This window comes from Triticum urartu, chromosome 1A, assembly GCF_056163025.1.
Source record: "Triticum urartu cultivar PI428250 chromosome 1A, HENAU_Tu73, whole genome shotgun sequence".
NCBI lineage: Eukaryota > Viridiplantae > Streptophyta > Magnoliopsida > Poales > Poaceae > Triticum > Triticum urartu.
In genome coordinates this window covers 571,271,316-571,284,825 of record NC_141873.1, presented here as the reverse complement: position 1 = coordinate 571,284,825, position 13,510 = coordinate 571,271,316, and positions in this window count along the sequence as shown.

Genomic DNA, 13,510 nt, shown 5'->3' with positions numbered 1-13,510 from the left:
TAGTATTAGATGCATCCGAGACGGAGGGAGTACGTACCGTTGGTCTAGCTATTTGTGTTTCCGTAGTTTTGCCTTGTGCTGATGTGATTGTTTGCATTTGTCTCCCGGATAACTTCATGATTATCGACGTCGATTTCTCTTCTATTTTAGTCGAGTTTCAATATATTAGTTCCCTAGTTCTTTTTTCTTTGTATATGTTTTTTTAGAGGAAAGGTAATGGCCGAGCCTGAGAAAAGGCTTGAACCTTGCCCGGCTTTGAATTAACGAAGCCATCAATCGGCTAGGATTACAACAAGGTACAACAAACATAAACAAAGCAGCAGATACATGTCGCAGAAGGAAGGCTAAAATGCTACGGCCAAAGAAGAAAGGCTACAACTTGGGGGCCTAACAGAGGGCTTGATGGGGTCGCGCCACAGCAAACGGGGCTTGCTCCCTCTAGAGCAAGCAAGAAGAAAGAGGCACCGAGCGCGACCACCAGTCCAAGCAAGCTACCGGAAACACAAGCCGCAGCCTACAGCAAGAAGCACGCCGAAGACACTAGCCTCTGAACGGGAGCGCCCCAGGAAGACACGGTGAAGAGTTGAGCACCGCAGTCACCACGAGAGCCGGACCTTGCCAAGGACACCATCCCTCAGCCGCCGACGCGTCCAAGTCGCCGTAGAGGGGACCACTATCCCCTCTCGCCCCAGGCCGAGGGCGTCGACCCACCAGACAAACCGGACAATGCGGCGAGGAGGGCACGATGTCTTGAAGAGGAGGCCGACCGACCATGGCGAAGCGACACCACTGAAGAGAGAACCGCCGCCATCAAGAACGCCAAGAACACACTGCAGTTGTCCCACCTCCCCGCGGACCCAAAGCGGCGCCTTCAAGAAGGTGACGGAGCCGGGCACCACTGCCGCCCAACCAAAGTTGTGGGTTTTCACCTGGGTGCAGGGGGAGGACGAGGGGGAGGAAGCTGGATCTCGAAGCCGCCTTCAAGAAGGAAACAACGCCTGGAGCGCCGCACCGACGTTGTGGCCGCTGCAGCCGGCCAAGAAATTACTCCGATCCAGAGCTCCCAACCCCACATCCGCGCAGTCAACCACCGGATCCGGCCGGACTGACAAGGAGGAAGCAGCGGCATGGGGGCGCCATCTTCAGACCTGGCGAAGGAGAGCAGTAGGGGATCCCTCCACGCGGCGACCGCATCCACCGCCGACTCGACTCGCCGCCCACGCGGCCGAGAAGAGGCGGCCAACAACACCGGCGAGCGCCACCCGCCGCCAGGACGATGCCGCCTTCACCAGCAGAGGCCGTCGCCTCAAACCCTAGGCACGAGCCCGAGCAGAGTCGCGACCGAGGGCCTTGCCGCCACCCTCATCGGCGGCCGCGCGGGGGACCCGGCGCCCGTCTCCGGCGGCGGCGAGGGAAGGGATTGAGAGGGAGGGGGGAGGCAGACGGGGAGGTTGGTCGCCCCCGAGTCGCCCTAGAGAGGGCGACGCGAGGGAGCGGGGAAGGAGCTCGAAAAGAAGGTCTTCTTTGTATATGTAATCCCTCCGTCCCATACAAGGGCGTCGGAGATGCCACTATATATAAAAAAAACACTTAGGTGAAACATCTTTCCCGCAAAAAATCCCAACAAAAGTTGGAAAATGAATTACTATAAGTAAATCCAATATACAGTTTAAAAAAAAGGAAAACGCTATTCTTCAGCCGGATGATGCGTGCGCAATGTCTGTCGCCCGCGTAGCCGTTAGATCGACTTTGATCGAGCGCTCATGCTGACTACCAATCCCATGTAGCTATTTTTTTTTGCAACAAGCATATTATTTCAAAAGATTTCTGCAACAGAGGTCTTGTTTTAGAAAAAAAAAAAGATGATGGTGAAGTTTTTATCAATAACAGGATCTAATTTCAGAAAGTTTTTGCAACAGATGTCTTGTTTCAGAAAGAAAAAACCGGTTCTATGGTGAAGATTTTTTCTTCTGCAACTGGGCTCTTGTTTCAAAACCATATCCCCAGTTGTAGAAAGCGTCGAAGGAGGGCCTGGTATTTGAGCATACGGGGTGAAGCATTGCAACACGATGCATGTTTTAGAAACATAGCTCTAGTTGCAGAAATCGCCAGAGGAGTGCCCAGTGTGAGAGCTCGTTGTCGTCGTGCTGGAGTAGGGGCAGCTGCTCGGGGTGCTAGGTCGGAGGAGGCGCGGCAACTCCGGCAGCCAGCGGTGCTCCATGGCCGAGGCGCTCAGGCCATGGCGGGGTGGCGGTGCTGTCTCGGTGGACCTTTGCAGGCCCTGATTGCAACAAGCTAGTTGTTGCAAAGGTCCTCAGTTAGCTAGGACGGTGGATCGAACGGCTGTTTCAGGTGACATCCGACGGATGTCGAGGTGGTTGATCTAATCGATTTATCACCCGACAGACGCGTAGCAGTGCCAAAAAAATCCAATATACTGAAATATTTCAGGTAATCACATAGGTGATCCGGTGATTAAAATGGATCCGATGCGCCTCAGATGCGGCCGCTCCCCGCTCGTCTGGTCGGTAGCTCAGCAGACATGCGGCATGAGAAAAGAAAAAGGAAACATGCACCAGGCAGTCCGCTCCAGTCGGCTCACTCACGATCTCATCCCGAAATGCGTGTGGTCAACTCTATACCAAGTCCTTAACTTTTCCTACAATCATCACTGAACAACTGTACACGTGCTTGCAGCGTGCTAGGCTCAGTTTCACACATTGTCCCCTTGACCCATCTAAAAGGTTATTGTTTTTGTTTCTGTGAAAATGATTCAAATCTATTACTCCTTCCGATTCATACTAGTAGTTATCGTTGAAATAGGTGTATCTGAACCTATTTCAACACTAAATACATCCATTTGAGCGACAACTAAAGCTCACCGTGAGTGTAAAGTATCTCAAAAATAATAAATTACATCGAGATTAAGAGACCACCGAACAATCACTGCCACTACCAGAACGAGCCGCCGACACGCCGCTACCGCCGCTCCTCTACCAGAGCCGGTTTGACCTTGTCGATAACAGTCGGGAAGTTTTCGTGAATGTATCCCGAAGGACCAGCTCCCTGGAGCTGTGATTTTCGTCGTTAAACCCTTAAATACATCTGAAGCACCTGACATCAAATCTCGTCACACGACGAGAGACCCTAACCTCACCGCCCCATGGAGACGACATGAATCTACAAGGGAGATGCGGTAACTACGTCCAGATGGATGAACTTGGGGAGGATCTTAGCTCGGAAGAAAAACTTGAAGAAGTGTTGCACCTGTGACGACTAAAAAACACTAATGTATACTATTAACCGAAGCGGAGGCACCGGGATTCCCCTCCCCGCCACCGACCGCTGGAGCGGTAGGCAGAGGGGAGGCGAATCCACAGACTCACCGACAAAGCCTGGAGGGAAGAGTTTGCTCTAACCACCAAAGGATAAGAGAAGAAAAGCTAAAGGCCTATAGGTTATTGTTTAAATTAGTTCATAGTAGTGTACATGTTTTGAACCAATTGACTCAATAACTAAGGGCATGCATCCTCAAAACCAACCCCCAAGACAGAAATATTTTGCTCATGAACGCATTCGGATGCGTCTGCAGACAGTGATACGAGAGTCGATCATCCAATACTTGTCGTAAATTTCTAGTCGCGGTACAAACACATTCAGACGTAATCCATGCAAACACGACGGAATTCATGGAAACAGACATAAGTCGATATAATTTACATAAACCAGATGACATTTTGTCCGTTCAATTTAAACCTAAGAAGTCTAAACTAATTTGTAGCAAACAATGACCTCACATGCCTGGCCGGCGACACCTTCGTTGTCATCCGTGTCATTGTCTTCATCGGAGTGGTCCTTCCAGCGACGGAGTGTGACAACCCTGCTCCGCTACCTCCTGCGTCGTGTGGGGAGGGGCTGCCTCGGCCAACACCGACCCTGGTCAGGGAACCCTACCCTTGCTCTTGACGCTAGCAATGGAGATTGATCTTTGATGAATGACGTGGTGACGATGGCAGCTAGGGTTTGGCGAGGTATATAAAGATCTCTCCCCAAGCCTCTTCCGTAGATGTACGTTGTCTCCTTTGATCCAATGGCTTAAGGTGAGCTAAATCCTCTCCCAAACCCTTCCATATTGACAAAGGATCGCGTAGGAACAAATAGGACAAAATCGGTGAAGAACCATATTTGGAAGGTCAACTTTTGGGCCTGTGTGGAGCTGGTACGACTGTCCGCGGTCGTACCAGATGCCATCGAACGCTTTGAACTCTTACGATATTTTGGTTGCCATTTCTTCATACAGACTTCGATTTTGATGTTCTTGGACTTGTTGGATTCGCGAGAGTGACGCTAGTGGTATTAGATCTCGATTTGGAGCACTTTAGAAAAATCACCTTTTCCCTATCCAAAACGCCTGATAGTGGAAGTCCTTCGTATAATCCATTTTTGGCACTTTCATCATGCTTCGTCCTAGCATGCTCCAAAAGATCTGTAGACACAAGAAAATAAATAAAAATTAATTAAAACCACAAATGTGCAAGGCTCACAATAAAGAAAAGTGCAAAAATCGGTAATCATGCATTATGAACACATATTTGATTCAATGTGACATCATATATGAAGAGAACATGTTAATTGGTTTCTGTGCCAATTGGCACAATGGGTCATCTAGTATTTGTAAAATATCAAAGCGCCGAGTTAGTACTAGCTACTCCGTATTTGTGTTCCGGTGCGAGCGTTCATAGAAATGTTTGTCAAGACACATACAACTAATCAGTCTAAAACTATCTTATTGAGATGGATTTTATACCAGAAATTGCTAATGGACCTTGAGCTCCATAGATCCCTTAATTTGAAAAATAAAATAAAAATCAAATTTTTACGTTTTCAAAAAAATCTAAAAAAATAAATTACATATAGATATATACTACTTATCTACGAGAGCATTTCGGGCACGCAAGTGCGGGGGCACCGAATCCCTCACGAGTGTTTTTTTTTCTTTTTCTTTTGATTTTCAAACTTTCATATCTTTTGAAAAAAAATTCCAAATTAAGTTTTGTTTTCATATTCGTGTTTCTCATGACAAGGGTTTCAAATAAGATCCATTATGTTTTGATGAATTTGGAAAAAATATACTCCCTCCATTCCCTTATACAAGGCCACAAACTCAAACTACAAGTACCAAGGCAAAATTCAATGACTGCTGTGCAAGTTCACTTTTCTTTTCGTTAACTGGGATCATTAATACGCCCACATACATGCAAGGAAGGAATTAGAAGGAAGTAGCACCGTGTCATTATGACTACATGCATGCAAATATTAGAACAATTGGTAGTACGAGAAAACATTATTAATTTTTGCCTCGATTATAGTTAGTGGCCTTATATAGATGCATATTGTATTTCTCATTGTGGCCTTGTATAAGGGAATGGAGGGAGTATTAAGTTTCAACTCTTGAAACTTGGTCCACGCGACTGATAAACGACCGACAAAAAGAATCGCTTAAAGTTTCATCTCTGAAACTTGATAATCGCAACCGAGAAAATCAGAATTTTCAAATGCAAAATAGAAAGTTTCAATAAAAGTAGATGTTATTGTGTGTTGGAGAAAAGATTGATTCATCTTATTAAATAATCTCATCTTATTCCATTACATTCATTTGTGCCAATTTATATACATACTACTAGGTGATTTCCCCACGCGTTGCTGCGGGATTATAAAGATTAATTTTGAATAAATTTTCTATGAATGAAATGACCTAAATCAAAAGCTAATTTTTTCAGCAGTAATTGTGGGTGCATAAAGAGTATGAATGTATGCTGGACCATTGAAGATGGAACACTTTTGAGGTGTGCATGTGCTACAAAATAGTTTACGAAGTGGCACAATTGGTGATATGAAGGGCTCATGGTGCCCTACATGTTGCTGTGGGATATTATATTTCATTCGAAGTGTCAATTTTGGTCATGGGTTTTGATTCACATTAGTACATGAATCCACAGAAAAAGAGCCCCAAGTAACATACTATTCGCTTCAATGCAACATCAAACAAAACTAAAAAATTCGAGTTGGCCATTCCATCATCAGTACATTGCAATGGGAACAAATAAGGAAATATAATTATAAATGGGACCAAAAAGAAGAGAATCAAAATGTCCTCAATACATTTCTTGTATTGGTGTGTAACAAAGGAAGGATGGGAGTAATATAAATAACATTTCAGTCAACAGTGCACGCCTTCAAGGTTTGCAAATAAGAAGATTCTGCTTTGAAGGCAATCACAACACTTGACGGAAAAACATAATAGAACATAAGCTCAAAATTAATTCTCAAATGCGCAAACTTAAAAGAGGTGTTAAAGCGCAATATATTTTCTTTACTGGAAAATATTTAAAAAATTTTTGCTGATGTGGATAGGCTGCATGTCAAGAGAAATATGTTAGTGGGGATGAACTATTTAGGTATTATAGATGTGCATTTGTATGAACCCTATTGCTGCACCAATCATTGAAAAAAATTGTGCAAAAACTATCCAATTGCACGATGCAAATGAATTGCCATATTCCTTTAAAAAGGTAAAAGAATAGTACTGTAGCAGTGTATAACCTGAATTAAAAAAATGAAAATTATCTGAAATACAAACACATGCAAGAAGATTTGGATGTAGACTCTGAATTGTATAATGAGTATAAAATCTGAAAGGAAGTGAAGCTCCTACTTCAAATGTTAACGAACGGCTATAAGTAATTCATCCGGGGGCATTCAAAGGGATATTTTTATAGTATACTGAACTGCTTAACTACATACAACCAAATTTCGGCATCCAAACAAAAAAGATGACTCGTTACAATCAAGTGTTAGGTTCAAACAAAAAATATGTAAGTTACCTGCTTCATCATTTACATATTCAGTAACACTTATGGTCTTCATCATTGTCTAGTTTTCATCAGTTCCAAGTAGTGTTGAAGGGAACATGACCTGAAATGAACACTTCATGGGGGAAAAGTACAGACATTAGAAGAAAGGATTAATCTGTATTCAATAAGAAATCATACTGTGTATTTTCAATCATATTTCCTTGTGAAAACAGAGAGAATCATTATTGAATTTCAACCCACTTACAAATGTCTCAGGCTCTTTTTCTCAGTATATGTTGTCGGCTGATCTATGAATCTAATAGAAGGCCTCAGATGTGGCAGGTGAAACCATGTAGCCAATGCCCAACGATTTACACGCATCAGCATCCTTAAGAAATCCAGAAATCAAGCATGCACGATCAAACAAACAAAAGCAGGATCTGACATAGATGAGGAAGGAGATGAGACTATGCAGAGTGCATAGATCCTCCGATCACATCAAAAAAGAAGAAGCAAATCTAGTAAGAGCAGCTACGTTTCCAATAGTGACGCCATTAAGCAAAAGCGGCCCAGGCACAAAAAGATGATCAGGTTTCCACTCTGGTCTACTATGTTTACAAAGTTGCAGGTTGCCATACCCTAAAAAATAGAAATTGATGTTAAGCAGCTAATGTTCTCTTACCAAAGAGTGGGAGCGGGAGTTGTCACCACATCTCTAAACATAAAGAAGAACAAAGAATACGTGTGTATGCCCAAATGTGTGATCTATCACACACCTGGAACTCAGAAGGTTCTGGAAGGAACATTTGAACAGTGCCCTGGAAAGAGCAGGCAAGATCAGACTGAGCATAAAAAACATAGAGGGCCTAATTCTAAAAAAAAAAAGAGTTAAAGTCTATGGATCGACAAAGAGGGAGCGCCCGGGCAGCGCCTTTGTACAGTCGCCAAGCAAGGCCGGGGTTGTAGCCATCCGTGAGCTGGTTGATGCACGCCGAGGCGGACGGCCTCGAGAGAACAACCTCACTGGACACCACCCCGCAACCAACGCATCGGGCCATGTTGTCTCCGTGCTGTCATAGCGCGCGCTCCAGCCTCGGCGCCGCCCAGGCCGTAGATGGAATAGAAACCGAACGACGCGAAGAGGTTCGGCATGGAGAGGAACGGGAGCCATGGCGCCGCTCGCTCGCCGCTGGTTATACCCCCCGTTGGTGGCCGCCGCAACCCTAGAGGAGTCTAGATCTTCTATGCCATTAGCCTGTACGTTTGGGGAAAGATAGAGATGAGGAATGTGAGACGGGGAGGCCAGCTTATGAGGAGGTTCAGACGCACGAATTGATTGCAACGACGGTTCGCTTCCGATTCCATGGCTTGAGAAAGGAAGAGTCAACAGGCTACAGGCCAGCTTATGACGAAGCTGTGCATCGGATTGTTCAGAGGGGGAAGCTGGCTACAGCGCCGCTGTGCCCGACGCGATGCAGGGGAAAAGGGGGTGATGGGTCAGCCTATCGTGGGTCCAGCTACTGGTAACCGAAAGCAAACGTGGCTGGTCTGGACTATGGCGGGTCCCACATGTAAGCTGGTAAAAAAATCTGATGTGGCTGAGCTGCTGATGTGGATAGGCTGCATGTCAAGAGAAATATGTTAGTGGGGATGAATTATTTAGGTATTATAGATTTGAGTTTCTAGATACAAATAACTGTCTCAGGATCAATAAGTGAAGACTAAACTAGAAGAGAGACCGCTAATTAAATAAGTGATGCACGGGCTAGATTTCAAAAGAAGTGTGACGTAACGGAGAAATATGGAAGGAAAGAGAATTAAAGGGTGTTTGTTTCCAGGGACTTATTGGTTTAGGGACTTAAAAAAGTCCCTATAAGTTCCATCTAAACCAAACAGGAGGGACTTATAGGAACTTAAAGTGCGCATTTGGAACTTATGAAATAAGACTCTCAAGGAGAGCTTTATATGACTTATAGTTGTAATATGGTCTTATAGGGACTTATAAGTCCCAGGAACCAAACAGGTAGGGACTTTTTGGAGACTTGGGACTTATAAGTTAGGACTAAAAAAAGTTCTAAAACTTATGAACCAAACAGGGCCTAAGATTTGCACAGGAGCCACACCTAGGTGCGCCAATCAAACGGATGAACACGAAACGATATAAGGTGGGGCTAATTAAATAAGGATTCCAGAGGTCAATTGAAGGTGGTGCCCATGCGTTGTACATGATTTCTGTTTTTTGTGCGGGTCACGTCAAAATGTTTTTTTATGGTGAAACTTCACACCCATCTGCAAGTATTTTTGTATTTATTTTCAGTTTTTTATGAAATCCAAAAGGTTGATTTTTGATTTTTTGAAAATTTCAGGATCCATGGAGCCCGAGAGCAAAAAATCCACTCTCGATTTTATTCAACATACATAAGGAGATGTATGTATTAGGGCATAGTAAAATATGCCAGTCAATCTCGAAGCTTGAATTTTTGGGTTAAAATTTTTGGAAGAGTTGTGGAGACGTGGAGTGCTAGCTACTTGTAATTAAGTCATGTTTGATCACGCCGCCACCATCGTGAATGCGTTTTTGGGCTTGCTGCTCCGGCGAGGCGGCATCATCGTCCACTTGAGCTTTGGAGCCCGTAGCCGGCTCTGCCGTCAGCATCAGATCACCGTGGTCAGAGCTGTCGTTTGATCCCATGGTGTGGCGGGTGCCATCAATTAAACTCCTGATGTGGATTCATTTGGGTGAGCTTTCCGATCCCAGCCGGAATTTTCTTGGCCTTGTTTCTCCCATGACCATTATCAAGAGAAGAATCTGAAGGCAGAAACTGCCTTAAAGATCACCCTACTAGAGTGCTTAAATTCCAGAAAATTTATTGAAAACAGAGAGCTACTATTTAGAGCCATCAAGGTGGGTGAAGCAAATACTAAATACTTTCAAGCCAAAGCAACTATTAAGATGAGGAATAACAGTATTGCTATGCTCAAGGACTCCAATGTTGTTGAACACAAGGACCATCAATCCAAAGCTGCTATTCTGTACAGTGCTTTCAAGGAAAGATTGGGAACAAATAAACAAACCAGCAATCCTCTTCTGTTGCATACTTTGCTCCAACAAGATCAGTTGCTACAAGACCTGGAAGCTCCTTTCACACATGAGGAAATTGATAACATCATCAAAGAAATGCCCAATGACAAAGCTCCAGGACCAGATGGTTTTAATGCTGACCAACAGATTAAAATGAGGGAGTATTGTAGCACCTGACTGGTCTCAAAGCTTGCTGGGATATTGTGGCACCTGACTGGTCTCAAAGCTTGCTGGGATATTGTGGCACCTGACTTCTACTCCCTCATCCAAGATTTTCATGAGGGTAAAACACATATTCAGAGCATCAACTATTATTACATCACTTTGATTCCCAAAAATAGCTCTACTGCCACCCCAGGTGAATTCAGACCCATCTCACTGCTCAACTGTACCCTAAAGATTATCATTAAACTGTTGGCCAACAGATTACAAAAATTTATCTTGAGATTGATACATAAGAATCAATATGGCTTCCTCAACAACAGAAGTATTCAGGATTGCCTGGCTTGGGCTTATGAGTATTTACATCAATCTCATCAATCAAAGAAGGAGATAATTCTACTCAAACTGGATTTTGAGAAAGCTTTTGACCTACTTAATCATGACACCATCATTGAGATTATGGAAGCAAAAGGTTTTGGACAGAAATGGATCAACTGGATCAAGCAAATATATAGCACTGGTTTCTCCTCTGTTTGACTCAACGGAGTTCCTGGCAAACAATTCCTTTGCAAGAGTGGAGTGAGGCAAGGTGACCCACTATCTCCATTAATATTTGTGATAGCTGTTGACCTTCTGCAGTCCATGATGAATGAAGCTATGAACAATGCTCTCATTGAGTCCCCATCAAGCATGCCACCTGCCCAGACTTTCCAATCATTCAATATGCAGATGACATTGTTCTGGTACTCCCTGCTATCCCTAGCCAGCTAATGCACATTAAGAACATGTTGCTTCACTTTGCAACATACACGGGTCTGAAAGTGAATCATGCCAAATTAACCATGATTGGAATCAACACTCCAGAGGACAAAATGCAGGCTTTGTCAGTTTTAATGGGTTGTCAGATTGGCTCATTTCCACTTCCATATCTAGGGATGCCTCTGAGCATCCAGAAGCCAAGGGTGGTGGATTTTTTTCCTCTAATCAAGAGAATTGAGACAAGATTGTAAGGCTGTTCTACACTGCTCCCATATGGTGATAAGCCGGTACTCATCAAATCGGGTTTTTGCAAGTATGCCTATCTTCTATATGAGCATTCTTGCCATTCCAATGATAGTGGTCCAGCAAATTGGTTCCTTTGGGTGGAAAGATATCATGAAACTGCTCCCAACATTTCAACAGTTCTCTAACTGCAAGGCAGGCATTGGAGATACAAATTAGGCTATGGAAGGACCCTTGGCAGGAGATGCAACTTCATCTGAAATACCCAGAGCTTTACTCCTTTGCCATTCAGGTGGATATAACGTTGCAACAGGTGCTTCAATTAGACAACAGAGAAGATCTCTTTCACAGACCATTATCCGTTGCTGCCCACCAACCGTTCATGGAGATGCAAGATCTGCTGCACAACCACCCTTCTGTTGAACACAAGGATAGCTGGACGTACAAATGGACAACACCAGAATACTCATCTATCAAGATGTACAAATGTTTGATGGGACAAAGCAATGCTCACTTCCTCTTCAAAATCCTCTGGAAAGCATCAAACTTACTCAGGCACAAAATCTTCTTCTGGTTACTTCTACATGACAGGGTCAACACCAGGAACCTTTTGAAAAGAAAATCAATGGTTCTGAGCTCATGTGACTATGCATTGTGTAATGATAAGACAGAAGAAACCTCACTTCACTTGTTCTGGGACTGCTCTTTTTCCACCCACTGTTGGAACATAATTATGCCTGCTAAGAGAAGAGGCATTTCCAATTTTGATGAATTATGTCTGGCCCTGTCAGTCCTCCCAAAAGAGTTTGGCGTTGATATCATCATTGCTGGCTGCTGGAGCATTTGGTCCGTGAGAAATGACAAGATTTTCAAACAGGCAGTGGCTCACCCTATGTGCTGGAAATATTGCATGCGAGAAGGACTCAAGGTGCTCATGCCGAGAGCTAAGGCCTCCAAGGTAAACAAGATTCAGCACTGGTTAGATAATAATTTGTGATTTATTATGATGTTAGAACCCGCTGGCATTGGCTAAGGCCTTTTAGAATGTTTCATTGTACATAATTCTTTTAACGAAAATATACCGTAGAACTCTACGGTCAGGGGGTCAAAAAAAAGGGTAACATGAATGTGAGACAACCATAGTTCCCACTTCTCAAGCAAGCCTGAGGAGCTACTCAAAAAGTCTATTCATCATCAGATGGTGCCAGTGGTTACCATGCACACATTCTAAAAAGAGGCAAATAATACTGTGATTTGTTTTTGTTAGGTAGGAGTTTCGAGTGTAAACCTTGGGCTTGGGGTGCCATACGGTGGTTGATCAGCGTTTGGAGGCTCATCATGATACCCTATATCGCAAAACAATATGGTTACAGAGTCCTCTTGTTACCTGGATATCATCTGGCCGCTCTCCCCTCTGTAACATTTTCATGTGTTAAGTCCAACATGAGAGTTCAGAGCCAACTTCTGGTTCAGTATCAACATGTTTTCAGACTGAACTTAGTTGGTGATGTTATTGCAGGTGCGCGGTAGGAAAAAATAAGTAAGACTTAAGATAGCCAACCTCCATATGTGTCACAGTTTCAGGGTCAGGAGTCCTGACTATATAATTTGTTGCGCCACCGAACTGCTGGCCAAGCAGGTTTCTTTCCTATTTCATTCGCTGTCAGAACCCCTTGACTTTATAATTTTTTTGTCAATTTGCTGGGTGCCGACATAAATATTCTAAAGATGGAACACTGTAAACTTGTTACTGGATTCAATTATCGCAAGCATGATGCCCTTGTTAGTGAATCAATTTGCTGTGGAGCATCTGGTCTGTCGGGAACACCAACATCGAACGCTGGTGAACTGGTCGTGTCAACAAACAACATAGTGAGTCGATCTTCCCGGCATTTGTCCTGGTTCAGTGGTCGCCCCCAAGCGATGTTCCCCTGAACGAAGATCAACATTGACGACGTACGCTTGCTGTGAAGCCACAGGCAGCGGAGGCTCTGTGGTTTCTGGCTTCTGTGCAATGCATGGGATCATCACGGTGTTGTGTACGTTTCTATGGCGCCTCCAAGCAACCAACCAAGTTTGGGAAACTGATCCCCAGGTGCCATGCATGATTATTTATTATTTTTCAAACAGACTTTGTTGAGCACAGAGTTACCTATTCACAAAAAAGATGGAGACAGACAGACAGACATAAATAAAAGAGTACAGACTGTGCCAACTGTATACTGTTCCATACCTTGACAGAAACAAAGGAACAATACTTTTTTTGTGTGTGTGAATAGACAAAGGAACAGTACATGGTGTATCAGCTACCGTACCTAGGCCAATGCCCTGGTGTCACAAATTCAGAACGAACCCGCGACACTTGATTGCAAACAAGCAAGCAAGCAGCCTGGTGTGTTTCATTGACACT